Raw genomic sequence first — 17,500 nt, forward strand, 5'->3', positions numbered from 1 at the left:
AACTGCAGCTCGGTGATAACTGTATCTATACCACAATCCTTCACGCGATCTGACCTAACCTTGACCCCTGACCTGGTCTACATACCAAACACGACACAAATCAGTCAGCTGTTTTTACCCCCCCAAAACCCACCACCACCTGTTTTCTTTGGATACACACTTTAACTACATACGTGCCGACGAAATGTTGATCATTGCTTCAATATTTTGAAGCTGTTGCTTGGATAATAACCAGGTAAAATTAGTATTTCGGTGTTTAGTCAAATGTTAAAGTTTCTATCACATACACACACATATACACACGCACAGACAGACAAAGTTTAGCATCGCATAGGCTACACTTACGTGAGCCAAAAATCACTAAGCCTTCTATTCCAACTGTGGTAATGATGTGTTTCTGCGCAGCAGGCTTAAGTATATGCGACGGTTTTTGTGACTGGATCTAAAAACGCGCGTGGTTGAACTTTTAAGTGGCGTTTTTGACACCTGCGAACGGTGTGTTTACAAATTACACCAGCGGCACCCTTAAATCTACACGTACAGGAAAACCAAATACATTGAACCAAAGATAAAAGGCTGGACTGTTAGTTGGTCTGTGGACGTTTGAACATCTTGCGGGTCTTTGAGGCAAGAAAAAATTAAACATTGCCTTTTTTCAGTCAAGTGCAGATTACAGAGTATCATAAGAATCTGAATGCCCATTGGTTAGAATAGAGAGCAGGTCTTGTTCTTTCGAACGATATATGATTTGTCAACAAACACGTCGAAAACGGCATCCTATTTTGGCCCGCAAATGACAGTATCGGCGATGACGGTAACGGAGATGACGGTATCGGAGATGACGGGCGCTCGCATTTTGCCTTACCACAGAGCCAGAAGACACCTGACGGCCCTGTTAATGATTTTTTCCTTGTGTGTTCATGCGAGAAAACACCATATTCCTTGATGGAACATAAATTATTTCTCATTTGCCAGAAAAAGCCGGTAACGGAGATGGCGGTTATGGAAACCCCAAGTCCATTTTCTCTCTGTGTTGCCTCTTGGCTAGACTCAGACGCACTTCAGCTGTAAACAATGACCTGTTCATAAACCAAACACGTTTGAAGGTTGTTTTGAGCGTATTCCTGTGTAAAAAGTCCCTCAAAATGGGATGAAAAAATATACCCGAAAAAAGTTACTGCATTTGCGTCAATTTACCCGGACATTTACTTTTCTTCTTCTTCTTCTTCTGCGTTCGTGGGCTGAAACTCCCATGTACACCCGTGTTTTTACACGAGTGGAATTTTACGTGTATGACCGTTTTTACCCCGCCCTTTAGGCAGCCACACGCCGCTTTCGGAGGAAGCATGCTGGGTATTTTCGTGTTTCCATAACCCACCGAACTCTGACATGGATTACAGGATCTTTTCCGTGCGCACTTGGTCTTGTGGTTGCGTGTACACACGAAGGGGGATAAGTCACTAGCAGGTCTGCACACAAGTTGACCTGGGAGATCGGAAAAATCTTCACTCTTAACCCACCAGGCGGCCTCGGGCGGGATTCGAACCCTCGACCTTCCGATTACAAGGCCGACGTCTTACCACCCCGCCACAGCGCCCGGCGAAGACTCACAGGGACTTCCTCATGCACAAAAATGACTGCAGCAACAGCACTGACGATCGTGTCATGTAAACTGACTGCAGCAACAGCACTGACGATCGTGTCATGTAAAATGACTACAGCAACAGCACTGACGATCGTGTCATGTAAAAGGACTGCAGCAACAGCACTGACGATCGTGTCATGTAAAAGGACTGCAGCAACAGCACTGACGATCGTGTCATGTAAAATGACTGCAGCAACAGCACTGACGATCGTGTCATGTAAAAGGACTGCAGCAACAGCACTGACGATCGTGTCATGTAAAAGGACTGCAGCAACAGCACTGACGATCGTGTCATGTAAAAGGACTGCAGCAACAGCACTGACGATCGTGTCATGTAAAATGATAGTGCATGTGATAAGAAAGAGCTTGCTTATATTTTTAAAATAAATTCAAATTCGGAAAAAGTACGCCCGGACAGTATCGGAGATGACGTTTTTGGTAGTATTTATTGCTCTCAGAACTAGGAGTAACAAGAAATTGACATAAATTAATGTGCAAAAGTTAGCTGACGCTCAGACCATACCAGAGGTAATACAATTTTAACCTTGACATTTTTTTTGTATTCGCTGCAGGGCCCCCGGGGCCCTCGGACAAGGACAAAACGAAATGGTCGCTCCTTATTGACAATGAGAGTCAGCGTTTGGCGTTTTCGTATAATACAGTGTTCTAGATGATCGAACGTGTAGCAGAGACCTCACTTTTTTTCTCCAATGTTCCAAATGCATGCGTTGTTTTTTTCTCCCACCAAGACTGAAGATCTTGGCAAACGCGTGATGTAAAAACTAGATTTGATAACGTTAACCGTCTACGTTCCCGTACACGTCCTGAAAAGTGCTGATCTCGATCTTGCTAATGTTGTGATTCGGGATAACGTAGCAAACATCATGAGGGAACGCGGACAAATCAAAGCACTAAACGATGGAGTGAAACGAGTAGAAGATTCTCTATTTATTGGGTCTTGCAAAACTTTCAAATATAAGCTCCGTGTCCTCGTCTACAGCGACGATGACAACGCCCACGAGAAGCATCTGGACAACGCGTTCAAGAAACTACAGTCTGTGGGGTTGAAACTCAACAGGGAGAAGTCAGAGTTGAGAAAGAAGGAAATAGAGTTCCTTGGACACTTGATAAGTGCTGATGGGGTGAAACCTGACACATCCAAGGTTGAGGCAATCGTGGACATGCCTGACCCTCCCTGAGCTGAGGCGCGTGCTCGGGGTGATACACTTTTTGGGCCGATACGTCCCAAACTTGTCTTCAACAGTCACATAGCTGCTTGAAAAGGATCAAGAGTGGTCCTGGGGAGACCAGCAGTCAAGAGCGTTCGCCAAAGTCAAAAATCAGCTGTCGCAAGATCCAACACTCGCCTACAGTTCTCCTACAAGACCACGATGGCATCAAGAAGCCTGTGGCCAGTGGCCTTCTGCTCACGAACACTGCCATCAGCAGAGCGTGGATACGCTCACATCGAAAAAGAGTGTCTAGCATCGGCCTGGGCCTGCGAGAAATTGAAGAAATATCTGGTGGGACTTGACTCATTTGATTTAGAGACAGATCACACAGGCTCCAAGCCAGCTAGGCCTACCGTGCACCCCCCTCAGGATCCAGCTTCAGTAGGCTGGACATATTCATTGGGGTCTACTGGACACGTTTTATCAAGTTCGCCACGAAAAAAACTCATTCCCAATACTACTTATGCCCCTTTGTTTAAGGGTACCCCCTCGAACGCTAAATCTATATGTGAAATCACAACAATGCACAGCTGCGATGGATGAACAGAGAGCAGCTGTTTTCCGTCAGAAACGAACTCAGCATTCACAGCGGCCTCCTGGTGAAAGGAAGCAAGATAGTCATTCTAACGTCAATGCGGAAGGAGATCCTGGATTTGATCCACAGTGTACACCAGGGCATAACAAAGTGTCGTGAGAGAGCCAGTCAATCAGTTTGGTGGCCTGGACTGAATCAAGACATCAAGCAGATAGTCCAGCCCTGCAACCATTGTGAGGAGAGGAAACCTTCGCAGAGGAAAGAACCCCTGACACCTACTCCTATACCCGACAGAGCCCTGCAGATGGTTGGAGCGGACCTGTGCGACTACAAAAGACAGCAATACCTGATATTAGTTGACTACTATTACAGGTACTGTCAAGCACAACGACAACCATTGTCATCATTTTCACAAGTTTTCATTCACAAACACCTGGGAAACAATCTCATGTTCGCCATGCAATAAATCCCCGGTTACCATAGTTGCAGGAAGCAGGTTATACATGGATAATCAAAACCAAACCCAATAGAAACGCTCGGGGATTCTTCGGCTCGTTTCATTGGCGTTTCCCCAGACCTAAACAGACGACACTGCTTTGCAAAGTTCAAAAAACGAACTGGCAAACTGGCAAAAGTAAAAAACAAACAAAAACCTATTTCATGAAAGGTCATAAATTCATCCCAAACAAATGAAACCTAGCGATATGTTGTATCTTCTTATTAATTCATGGAGTGCGTGTATCTGTGTTTCGATACACAGACGTTCGGAGAAACACGAACGTCAAGTTCAAATCAAACCAATTGACCCCTGACACACAAATTTTGACCCGTGCACAAAGCTCTTTTATGTGTGCGTGCGTAATTGTAGATATTTTATCTCATGCGGGAATTGTGTCGTATATGAGAAGTCTAACTCAATTAGTACTTTGTAATTGTATTCCAATCGCCCACAGCAGCTTGAGGCATGATATATTAATTAAAAGTGAATTCAACATCCCAGTCTGACCTCCGCCTGGAAGTGTCCCCTATAATAATTGGTTGTCACTGTGTGTGTTGCGGTGAGACCATGTGTTGTCACTGGTATATGTCGCGGTAAGACCATTTGTTGTAACTGACATGTCTCCCGGTGAGACCATGTGTTGTCACTGACATGTTACCAGGAGAGACCATTTGTTGTCACTGACATATCTCCCGGTGAGACCATTTGTCGTCACTGGTATGTCTTCCAGTGAGTGTAAGTATTGTCTCTGTATCTGTGATCAAATACCGACGGTTTACGGGGGACGGTGTGGGTCTTACGAGAGGAATAGGATGCCCGACCTAACAGCACATAACTCTTGACAACCTACCCGGTTTTTACAGCTCCTTGTAACGCAGTTGGTGCACTCATCGCCCTCACCATGACAGTCACAGTGTTCGGTGTTGCACTCTGAATCCTCGTTACACCAGCAGCACTCTGTACGCCTGGTAGTCTGCAAAATATATATAATCCTGGGTTCTGTTCTTTGCTTTCAACAATGTTGTATTCAGTTCTGTTTTATATGTTCGTGAAATGTACGTTATTATATAGTGACAAAAACAACTACTCTACGGTTGATGGTGGTATCTTCAAAACAAATCTACAATCAGAAATAAATAAGTAAAATGGCAGAAAGTCAGGTTTATTATCAAGTGATAAGAGTGTCAGCGAATTTTCTGTCATTATGATTAACGAAAACCAACTCACTGCACTGTGGGAATGTGTGTTTGTGTTTGTGCAAGTTCGTATATACGTGTGTTTGTGTACGTGTGTGTGTGTGTGTGTGTGTGTGTGTGTGTGTGTGTGTGTGTGTGTGTGTGTGTGTGTGTGTGTATGTGTGTGTGTTTGTGTGTGTGTGTGTGTGCCTGTGTATGTGTGCGTGTGTGTGTGTATGTGTGTGTGTGTGTGCGTGTGTGTGTATTCAGTGAGTGTATGCGTGTATGCGTGTGCACGCGCCTGTGTGTGTGTGTGTGTGTGTGTGTGTGTGTGTGTGTGTGTGTGTGTGTATGTGTGTGTATATGTGTATGTGTGTGTGTGTGTTTGTGTGTGTGTATACACGCGTGTAAGTATATATGTTACAGGCATTTAGTGAAACCAGGCATTACGCGTAATGTCTGTGACTACTAGGCATTACACGTAATGCCTAAAAATACCAGGCATTACACGTAATGCCTGAAATTTGATTCTCAAAATTACCCTTTTCAGGCAATACACATTACCTCTTGGATGACGGTGAGAACATTTGTTAAAGGTGGTCGTCTACATTTTTGCTTTTTTTCAATAATCGTATGGTTAGATTTCGCTAAAAAGTTATGTCAGATGATGAATGAACCATGGGGAAAAAAAGTTATAGAAACAAAAATATGTAAAAAAAGATTTTATTTTTGGGTAGCGTGACTCACGCCTCCAATATTTTGTTTTCTGCTTGCTGAGAACATGTGCTTTGCCTAAAAATACTGACCAATCAAATTCATGTCACTATGCTAATAGCCACGCCCAAACAAGTGCAGCAACACTGGAGCGCTGTCCACGCTTTTTTTTTAAACGCACGAAATGCACGGGATTTGAGATGAGTTTTGCGCTTGGCATTTTCCAAATAAGGATATCCTACTATGAGTACTACGCTGGAATACTACAATGAATTTTCAAACGGCTACACTGGCTTCGTCTTTCCTGATCGAAAGGGGGTGTATTGTTGATATTTGTAGATAATAGACTCTGCATTTTAATGGTCGAATGGCGATTTCGGTATAAAAATGTAGACAATGACCTTTAAGGACAAAGTGTTGACAAATTGTCATGGTGTGAATATAGTAACTGACATTTAATCAAGTGAGCTTTGAAATGAATGCACATTTTATTTTGCGATTATGAGTGAGCGTTCGCAATGCAAAATAATGTATTTCTGACATAGTGTTCACCACAGTTTGAATTTCACGTAAGTGTGAGTGCATGTCACAATGGAAAGCCGAGGTCCAATATTTCCAGTCGAGTTTTCTCCAGTTGCTTATTCGTCACCATGGAGGATAATGAAAAAGAACAATTGTTTGAACATTATGAAAAGGACGGCAGAAAGTTGCTCCCGAAAGCTGTGTACTTCAGAACAATCGAAGAAGTAAAAGCTGCCTTCCAGAAAACGACAAAGTCACGTCATGAGTATCATCTCTTGGGAAAGTAAGTGATGTGTGCTGTTTGTCAAAAACAGATTTGAGTGTTGGTATTCAGCTCTACGTCTATCGTGAAACAATACTGACACCGGGTTATCTCCAATGCTGTCTCTGATAGAGTAATTGACACATAATTATAATGTCAAAGGGAGGTAACAAAAAAGGCTTAGTACACTGACTGTATTGTTCTTGCTGGAACAAAAACAGCTAATAAGAAAATTGCGTTGTGTTATCTCACATACCGGGGCTGTTGAAAGCTACGATATCAACTTATTATTACTGTTCGCTTGAGAAACACTGTGTAAACGGGGTTTTTTTCTCACAAGGAAGATTTCTTATTATTATTCGACGTAAGTTGTTCACGATCTTTAGTAGTTTGAATGTAGCGCTCGGGTACATTGACATGTTGTTGTTGTTTTAGCAAGATGAATTCAATCTGGACCCTGTCCTACGTGTTATAATTATATCCGACTTGCTGCCGAGAGTTACGGTACATTGTTTATAACCTTGATAAACATGTCCTGTTGTTTCTATTAAATAGTTGTCATTTACTTTAATTTTCAGATTCGAGGTATTAAGATGCGGTGACATCGAAAGGCTTATACAGAAAAGGACTGACACAGCTGAGGAATCCATTCTCTACTATGCTAGCCTTGAAGAAACATACGATATCGTCAAGAGAGAGCATGAGGCCACAGGCCATGGCGGTCGTGATCGCATGGAGGAGTTGCACAAGAAATACGACAACATACCATGCCACGCGATAGAACTTTACAAATCTTTGTGCGCAGAGTGTCAGAAGAAGAAGAAACGAGCGAGAGTCAAAGGTGTTGTTGTTCGACCTATTCTATCAAACGATATTCAGGCATTACATGTAATGCCTGGTTTACAAGTAATGCCTGGTTTCACTTAATGCCTGTAACAGGTTTCATGCATTACGTGTAATGCCTGACAATGATGTTCAGGCATTACACGTAATGCCTGTTATTTTTAGGCATTACGTGTAATGCCTAATGGTCACAGGCATTACGCGTAATGCCTGCACATTTCAGGCATTACGCGTAATGCCTTGTTTCACTTAATGCCTGTAACATATACATACTATGAACACACAACGTAAACCTCATAGGTAATACGTTGCTCCGCAAACGACTAACCAAGCTTCGTGACTACCAAGTTGCGCATTTGCGGAGAGATGCGTAAGGCTGTACGTGTTCGTAACTCTTCGTAACCTACTTCTACCGACAAGACTTCGGCCACTAGTCTTCCGCTCTAGGCCGCGTTATATATGTTACAGTAAATTCTCAAAACCAGAAAATTCGCATAATCCCTGAACATTTCAGTAAATTTGTTAATTTCCTGTTTCACTCAGGGATTTTACACATTTCCTAGGAATTCTAGAAAGTGTCAGTATTTGATTGTGAACTAGGTTGTGTTTCTGCTTGTTTGCAGATGACCTGATGAAAATGTGTCATTGTTATTTCATTTTGTAACCATTGTGTGTACGAGATCTGTATGCATTTTTTTAGGGACACATAGTTTTGCTTTATTGATAAAGTTTCTATTTTCTTACAAAACAGAGAAACTTTCTTTGCCTGTGTGTGAGGGCGGGGTATATGTACAATGTACAAACATTTTCATATTTGGCAATGTACACAACTATAGCTTTGGTATGTATGTGTGTGGGCGAATTTTGAAAAAAAAGAGATTGGAGATGGAGACAGACTTTATGGGTGTGTGTGTGTGGAGTGGGGATGGGGGATGGATGAGCATTTCTGTGACGGGGAGGGGGGAGGGGGTCTGTGCTAGTTGTGAACAAGACTGGCGGAATCAAAAATGAAAATGTACATATTTTATTTTCATTTTTATATCTAGTCAAGTTTTGACTAAATGTTTTCACGTTGACGGGGAATCGAGATGAGTGTACGTGTGGTGTTTGTATGTGTGTAAGTCTTTTTCAAATCTCTGTACACTGAAAAATGTGTACTTTTCAGCTATTCTAAGAAAAATTATGTCCTACCTACCTTGATTATGCGTCTGCTTCATCTTTCGACAAGAATTGTTGAAAACTATACATTTAGTACAAACATTTGCTATATTCTGTCTTAGTTTTCTCTCTCTCTCTCTCTCTCTCTCTCTCTCTCTCACTCTGTTTTTCTCACTCTCTCTCTCTTTCACTGTCTCTATCTCTCCCTCTCTCTCTCTCTTTCTCCATATTTCCATATTTTACGCTATCATTGTATAACGCTGTCAGTTAAACTGTATAGATGCAAGTGAAGAGAGAGAGAGAGAGAGAGAGAGAGAGAGAGAGAGAGTGTGAGTGTGTGTGTGTGTGTGTGTGTGCGTACGTGCGTGTGTGTGTGTGTGCGTGTGCGTGCGTGCGTGTGTGTGTGTGTGTGTGTGTGTGTGTGTGTGTACTAAGCAAATACACATTCAGAAGATAGTAACTGACAATGTGAACACATTGTAATTATCACTTTAGTTGAACAAACCGTACTCTCAATCTGGAAAGTAAGTCAACGTTCATGTACGGACTTTTACGAAAATAATTCATCAAAATGTTTGCACTTTGCACAGAACGCAGCCATGGTGGTGTGTGTCCGCATCACAGATAATGTCAACGTGTGAAAAAAAGCGTGCACTGATCAATGGCGATTTACAAATTCTCAAGTTCATATGATAACCAATAACTGTCTTTTTAACTGCCGTACACTCTCGCAGAAAAAAATCACAACTGGTTCACATTAGGAGCTTGGGCGCCCAATATGGACCAGTAAGGAGGCCTTCACGAATCACTGTAAAAAGCCCCCTATATTTCAACATAACATGATACAACTTAGTGTACAACTACAAGTCAGACTAATTCAAATGTTCTTCAGATTTATCTGTTTCGGGTTGATGAGAGCATTATTTGAAGCACACCAGGAAACTAAAGAAGTGAAAATAAGTGAAATTATCAACTACATGTACTAAGAAAAGAAGACTATTTCATATATTTTTTTGAAATCTCGAGGGCTAGTTATGGGTTATGCTCAGCAAGCCTCTTAATTTATTAATGAAAATAGCCTTTAGCTTTTATTTCTTTGACTTGTTCAAGGTGGTCCATATTAGGCAGCACACGCGTACTTTGAGATTTTGTTTTATTTTTGTTTGCTGTAGAAACGCGAAGTTAACACAGCTAAAATGTAACAAATACGGTCTTAGCTGTCATATAGAGCAGTGTTTGGGTGATAACAGCTTTGGCTGTGGACAGAAATGAGTCCGTTTTAGGCGGTAAATTTAGAGGGAACGCTGCCAAAAGTGAAAAAAAGAGAAAAAGCCTAACGGTTTTGACGTTTGTGTTTCTACAACTGTTTTGACATGTTCAAGTTATCCAGAGAGAGTGAATACAGCGAATAAATTTGTTTTGAGCGCTGTAGCAAGATATTGATTTAGTCAACTTGTTGCATTGACTTTCCCACCGCCACTCACCTCTCTCTCTCTCTCTCTCTCTCTCTCTCTCTCTCTCTCTCTCTCTCTCTCTCTCTCTCTCTCTCTCTCTCTCTCTCTCTCTCTCTCTCTCTCTCTCTCTCTCTCTCTCTCTCTCTCTCTCTCTGTCATTGATGTATCTGCGGATGACCTTAACATTCATTTCACTTCTATTGTTGAAAAAATAATCACAAATGATAGATCAAAACAGAATAATCTGGACAAGTTGAAACAGTTTTGTGTTTCAAAAAATATTACACATAATTTAGACATCCCCCTGTTATCTGTGAGCGAAGTCTTCCATTATCTGATATGCTTAAAACAATCTGGTACTCATGGTCTAGATAATCTTGATGGGAAAATTTTGAAGTTGTCTGCCCCTTTTATTGCAGAATCTCTGACATACGTTTACAACTTGTGCCTGGACAAATCTGACTTTCCCGCCAAATTAAAGGAGGCAAAAGTAATCCCGCTATTTAAATCAGGTAATTCTTCTGACCCCGCCAATTACAGACCAATCTCGATTCTTCCTGTTTTATCCAAACCACTTGAAAAACACATATATACACACTTGGCCGCACATTTGAAGAAATATGACCTTATTCATTCAAATCAGTCAGGCTTCAGAGAAAATCATTCGTGCCACACAGCATTAATAAACCTTCTTGAAAACTTGCTTAGCAACATTAATAATAATGAACTCTGTGGTGTCCTATTCGTCGATTTTGCAAAAGCATTCGACGTCATTAATCATGAGTTACTTTTAAGAAAATTAGCTGAGTATAGATTGTCACCCCAAACCCTATGCCTCCTCTCATCTTTCTTAGCCGGACGAGAGCAATCCGTCTGCGTGAATTCCACTATGTCAAGTAAAAGACCTGTGTTATATGGAGTCCCCCAGGGTTCTGTCCTTGGGCCACTTCTTTTCTCTCTGTATATTAACGATCTTCCTTTTAGTGTTAATGATGATTGTGAACTATTTGCTGATGATACGACCATACACACTTCTGATAAAAAAATTAGACAAAGTTTATTTATCATTGCAGAACAGTGTAGATGATCTCATTAATTGGACGGAATATAACCACATGAGTCTTCACCCCCAAAAGACCAAATACATGTTAATTACAACAAGGCAAAAAAGACAAAACATCAAGAATAATCCTCATTCCTTATTAATTGGCAACGATGCAATAGCGGAAGTAGGAGATCACAAAGTTTTGGGAGTAAATATCGATAATAATTTATCTTGGACCCATCATGTTAGATCGTTGTGTAAAACCATGTCGAGGAAAATATATTTGTTGAACAGAATAAAACACTTTCTTGATCCACACTCAAGATTATTATTTTATAGTGCATACATACAAACCATCACGGATTATTGTTCGACCATCTGGGACTCAGCCAGTGGAAATATTTTAAAACCACTGTATAGTCTACACAGACGAGCAGTAAAATCAGTTCTATTAAAACAATCCAGTCTTGTTTTCGACGATTATAAAAAACTTAAGATTTTGCCCCTAAAAGAAAGATTTAAATCAAATAAAGGCGTGCTCCTTCACAAAATCCTTTCCGGCCATGCACCACGTGCTTTCATTACAAAATGTAAAGCCAAACCAAGCCGAAAATTCAACGTCCCCATTCCGCGGATAGATCTCTTTAAATCAAGTTTAGCTTATTCTGGCAGCGTTTTGTGGAATTCTCTCCCGGAATCAGTTCGAGTCCAAGTCTCAATACTTTCAAAAAACACCTCTCATTACATTTAATGTCAAATTACGAAAAGTCACAGTGATGGAAGACTTCGTTCTGACTATTTTCATATTGATCACCTGTCCATAAAGCATCAGTGTCATACCGCAATAATGTTTGTATAGCCTACAACGTGTATATAGTCCTGTGAATAGTTTTTTTCTGCCTTTAGCTGTCATGCTTATCTTTTGTAATTGTTTTACGGTTGTATATAAATATAAAACATCAGAAATTGTGAAAGAAACAATTGAAAGTCAGCAGAGACTTTCTTCCGAGATTTGTTAAAATCTCTTAGCAGAGAAATAGAGAGAAATAAGTATCCCTTCACAGACAGCCTATTGGGAGCATCAGACCCTCCTCAAGGGGGACCGAGATTTACAGAGCAAAGTCCCTTTATGGGGGACGTATCGCAAGGTAATCTAGTCCTGAGGAGGACCATTGTATTTGTACCTAGACCAGACACGTGTTTCGACACTATTGTGTCTCATCAGTGGTCAGGTGGTACTGATGGCGAGAGTTGTCAACCCATGGTATCCAACTAAGAAGCAAACCATTCTCTGAATGGTAGCTTCTGTTGGCATGGGAGACTACCCTCATCTGACAACCCCAAGAGGATATCTGTGAAGGGAAACACTTTGATTTAAGGCCAAAGTGTAGAATTGATATTTATTAAGAAAGAATTTAGAAATTTAGACAAGTTTTAACCAAGAAATTAGGTTAAAACAAGGGAAATTTGAAAAAGCCTAAAGGGAGGTAACTCTGTACCAGCCTGCAGATCCAGAAATGGATACGCGAACCAGTTAGATCTAATTTTGAAAAGGTTAAACAGGAAAAGCGGTCAACCTTTCACTGCTGTTCAACACAGGACTTGGTAAAGAAGAAGTTTTCTGCTTTATTCAATTGGATCGCTTTAAAGGCGATGCAACTTTCACGGTGACCACATTATAAAACATCAGAAATTGTGAAAGAAACAATCGAAAGTCAGCAGAGACTTTCTTCCGAGATTTGTTAAAATCTCTTAGCAGAGAAAGAGAGAGAAATAAGTATCCCTTCACAGACAGCCTATTGGGAGCATCAGACCCTCCTCAAGGGGGACCGAGATTTACAGAGCAAAGTCCCTTTATGGGGGACGTATCGCAAGGTAATCTAGTCCTGAGGAGGACCATTGTATTTGTACCTAGACCAGACACGTGTTTCGACACTATTGTGTCTCATCAGTGGTCAGGTGGTACTGATGGCGAGAGTTGTCAACCCATGGTATCCAACTAAGAAGCAAACCATTCTCTGAATGGTAGCTTCTGTTGGCATGGGAGACTACCCTCATCTGACAACCCCAAGAGGATATCTGTGAAGGGAAACACTTTGATTTAAGGCCAAAGTGTAGAATTGATATTTATTAAGAAAGAATTTAGAAATTTAGACAAGTTTTAACCAAGAAATTAGGTTAAAAAAAGGGAAATTTGAAAAAGCCTTATATATATATATATATATATATATATATATATATATATATAAGATTAGAATAGTCCCTCTCTGGGCGAGGGCTGGTTGAAAAGAAGCTCGTTTATATTGCTTATGCCACAACCCTCGTAAAATAAAATTTGATTTGATTTGATTTGATTTGATCTCTCTCTCTCTCTCTCTCAGGCTCTCACTCTCTCGTCTCTCTCTCTCTCTCTCTCTCTCTCTCTCTCTCTCTCTCTCTCTCTCTCTCTCTCTCTCTCTCTCTCTCTCTCTCTCTCTCTCTCTCTCTCTCTCTCTCTCTCTAGTTTTATTTTGAATAAACGTATTTCTGATTGGATAGAAGAGAACGAAGTTGTTGGGGAGGAGCAAGCTGGTTTTCGCCAAGATCACTCTACAGTAGACCACATATTTACACTGTTTGGAATTGTACAGAAACAGTTGTTGAGACATAGAAAACTGTATGCAGCCTTTATAGATTTTCGGAAAGCGTTTGACTCGGTTCACAGGGAAAAACTATGGAAAGTACTGGATCAGAATGGCATGTGTGGGAAGATTGTTTTAGCCCTTAAAAGTATGTATACGACAGTGAAAACTTGTGTTCGAGCAGGAGGTGAACTTTTAGATGTATTCATGTGTCCAGTCGGCCTGAACAGGGTGAAAACTGCTCACCGATTTTGTTCTCATTGTTTATTAACGAATTATTTAAAACAGTATTGCAAATGGAGGACACGGTATTCAATTGTCACCGGATTTAGTCGAATTATTGAATTTGTTGTTTGCGGATGATGTGGTATTAATCTCTGATAGTGTCATCGGTTTGCAAAACCAGCTAAATGTTTTATTGACTACCTCAAAGAAGCTTGATGTAGTCGTAAGTATGGCTAAATCGAACATAAGTTGTGTTTAGAAACGGTGGCCATTTGACATTACGAGAAAAATGGTTCTTTGGTGAAAGTGAAGTGGAAGTTGTAAACATGTATAAATATGTAGGAGTCTATTTGTCCACAAGAATATCTTTTTCCCACACTCTAAACGACCTTGCCGATCGCGCGAGAAAGGGAGTATCAGCTATCCTCAAACTTCTATGGAGTATTGGGGAATATTCTCCTGATACGTTTTTTAAACTGTTTGACAGTCAAATACAACCGATCTTGACGTACGGTTCGGAGGTCTGGGGACTCTCTGCTGATCAACAAATTGTTGAAAGAGTACATCTGTCTGCCATTAAAAGGTTTGTCGGTGTCCATTCGAAGTCACCAAGGCATAGTTTACGGTGAAACAGGACGGTATCCTCTGTTTGTGGTAATGCACATAAAATGTATGAAGTTTTGGCTTCGATTAACTCGGATGGATGGCAACAAGTACCCTAAGAAAGTGTATAATATGTTATTGTCTATACAAAGTCAAAATTACATGGCATGGGCTTTCTAAAGTTCGAAATGTTTTGTACAAGTATGGTTTTGGTGAAGTGTGGGAAGCACAAGGTGTTGGTAATATTTCCACGTTTGAAAGAGAATTTCGCCAAAGACTTGTCGATTGCTTTAGACAGGATTGGCATAGTTCCCTTGAATCACACGTGTTTTATCATGTGTATTCGTTATTTAAGCAGTCCTTGTGTATGAGTGGTTATTTGTAAAAGATAAGAAATGTTCAATTGAGGAGAATGTTAGCACGTTTCAGATTTGGTATGTCACCCTTAAATAACCACTATTTACAGTATAAACCCAATGTGAATAACGTAGACAGACTTTGCCCTTTGTGCTCAGATGATACACTTGAGACGGAAGTTCATTTTTTACTTGTTTGTCCCGCATATAATGAGATCAGAGTTGAATTAATAGCCTCAAAGTATTATCGGAACCCATCCATGTTTAGAATGTGCCAATTACTATCCTCTACAAATGGCCAAGTGGTAAGACAGTTAGCAACGTATATTTACAAAGCTATACGATTTCGCACTGATTCTCTGGAAAATGCACAGTTGCAAGATGCAGGTCCATAAGGTTGCTTCTTTTAAACATTGTTCGCTTGTATTATGTGTCACCAGTCTTGTTATGGGCCGGAGGCCTAACAAATAAAATTTCCGACTCCGACTCTCTCTCTCTCTCTCTCTCTCTCTTTCTCTCTCTCTTTTTCTCTCTCTATTTCTTTCTCTCCCTCTCTCTCTCTCTCTCTCTCTCTCTCTCTCTCTCTCTCTCTCTCTCTCTCTCTCTCTCTCTCTCTCTCTCTCTCTCTCTCTCTCTGTATTGATATGGATCTATCAACTTAGTCCCATCAATTCCACGTATAGACCTTTAAAGACCAGTCTTGCATGTTCGGGTACATCAGTTTGGAACTCACTGTCATCATCTTTTAAGAACTTGAAGTTAATCAAATGTTTGTAAAAAATGTGTTAAAAACCACTTCATTACTGAGTAAATTAACGTGTATTGTTATCATCTTTTTACATTTAGTCAAGTTCTGACTAAATGTTTTAAGATAGACGGGGAATCGAGGGTCGTGGTGTGTGTGTTGTGTGTGTGTGTGTGTGTGTGTGTGTGTGTGTGTGTGTGTGTGTGTGTGTGTGTGTGTGTGTGTGTGTGTGTGTGTGTGTGTGTGTCTGTCTGTCTGTCTGTCTGTCTGTGCGTGTGTGTGTGTAGAGCGATTCAGAGTAAACTACTGGACCGATCTTTATGACATTTTACATGAGAGTTCCTGGGTATGATATCCCTAGACGTTTTTTTTCCATTTTTTCGATAAATGTCTTTTATGACGTCATATCCGGCTTTTTGTAAAAGTTGAGGCGGCACTGTCACACCCTCATTTTTTAATCAAATTAATTGACATTTTGGCAAAGCAATTTTCGACAAAGGCCGGACTTCGGTATTGCATTTCAGTTTGGTGGCTTAAAAATTAATTGATGACTTTGGTCATTAAAAATCTGAAAATTGTAATTAAAATTATTTTTTTATAAAACGATCCAAAATTACTTTTAGTCTATTCTTTATCATTTTCTGATTCCAAAAACATATAAGTATGTTATATTCGGATTAAAAACAAGCTCTGAAAATCAAAAATATAAAAATTATTATTTAAATTAAATTTTCGAAATCGTTTTAAAAACAATAACATCTTATTCCTTGTCGGTTCCTGATTCCAAAAACATATATATATGATATGTTTGGATTAAAAACACGCTCAGAAAGTTAAAACGAAGAGAGGTAGAGAAAAGCGTGCTATCCTTCTCAGCACAACTACTACCCCGCTCTTCTTGTCAATTTCACTGCCTCTGCCGTGAGTGATGGGCTGACGATGCTACGAGTATACGGTCTTGCTCAAAAAAATTGCATTGCGTTCAGTTTCATTCTGTGAGTTCGACAGCTTGACTAAATGTAGTAATTTCGCCTTACGCGACTTGTTCTTGTTCTGTTTTGTATTGTGTATTTGTGCGTCTCAGTGACAGATTGTAAGAAAAAGCCCAGACTTAATCCTTGTAATATAAAGTTCAGTTCAGTTCAGTTCTCTCTCTCTCTTTCTTTCTCTTTTTCTCTCTTTCTCTCTCTCTCACAGGCCTTCCTTGACCCCTGTCCAGTATCATATTTGCATCTAGTGCGTGGTCAAAAGAATCAAAACTTACCATATTTTTACATTTGTCATGAAGGCGCTTTTCATTCGTAATCCGTAATCCGTAAACGAAACAGGGCGATACTCCCTTACAAAGCATACATGCGCTCGTAAACATACACTCACAGACACACACCATTCATATGACCACACGCAAACACAAACACCCATGTACGCGCAAGTGTGTGAAAAGCACACCGGAATTATTGGAATAGGATTATATATAATGAGTAGGATGTTCTTGTTTTTGTTCACTATGTGCATTTGTATGCTGGTGCTTGAGATGTGCTCATCTCCATGAAAAGGGCCCAAGGCCTACTCATTAAAACATTCAGACTTCAGACTTCTCTCTCTCTCTCTCTCTCTCTCTCTCTCTCTCTCTCTCTCTCTCTCTCTCTCTCTCTCTCTCTCTCTCTCTCATACTCTCTCTCTTTCTCTCCCTCCACCCTCTCTCTTTCTCTCTCTTTCTCTCGGTCTCTCGGTCTCTCTCTCTCCCTCTCTCTCTTTCTCTGTCTCTCTCCCTTTCTCTTTCTCTCTTTCTTTCTCTTCCTCTCAACCTCTCTCTTCCTCTTTCTCTCTCTCACTCTCTATCACTCTCTCTCTTTCTTTCTCTTT

The 17,500-nt window shown here is 40.6% G+C and overlaps 1 long non-coding RNA gene across 2 annotated transcripts in view; it reads right to left on the reverse strand.

Annotated features, from left to right (window-relative positions):
• The window catches only part of LOC138951031 (uncharacterized), a 79,676-nt gene that overhangs the window by 27,731 nt on the left and 34,445 nt on the right, over positions 1 to 17,500 (reverse strand). The window contains exon 4 of one of the 2 annotated variants that reach the window (XR_011450945.1): positions 4,749 to 4,884. The exons of the other annotated variant lie outside the window; for it this stretch is intronic. This is a non-coding gene — a long non-coding RNA (uncharacterized lncRNA). Of the gene's footprint in view, positions 1 to 4,748; positions 4,885 to 17,500 lie in introns of those variants that run through there. 2 annotated transcript variants of the gene reach the window in all.

Source organism: Littorina saxatilis, linkage group LG16 (genome assembly GCF_037325665.1).
Source record: "Littorina saxatilis isolate snail1 linkage group LG16, US_GU_Lsax_2.0, whole genome shotgun sequence".
NCBI classification, from domain to species: Eukaryota; Metazoa; Mollusca; class Gastropoda; order Littorinimorpha; family Littorinidae; genus Littorina; species Littorina saxatilis.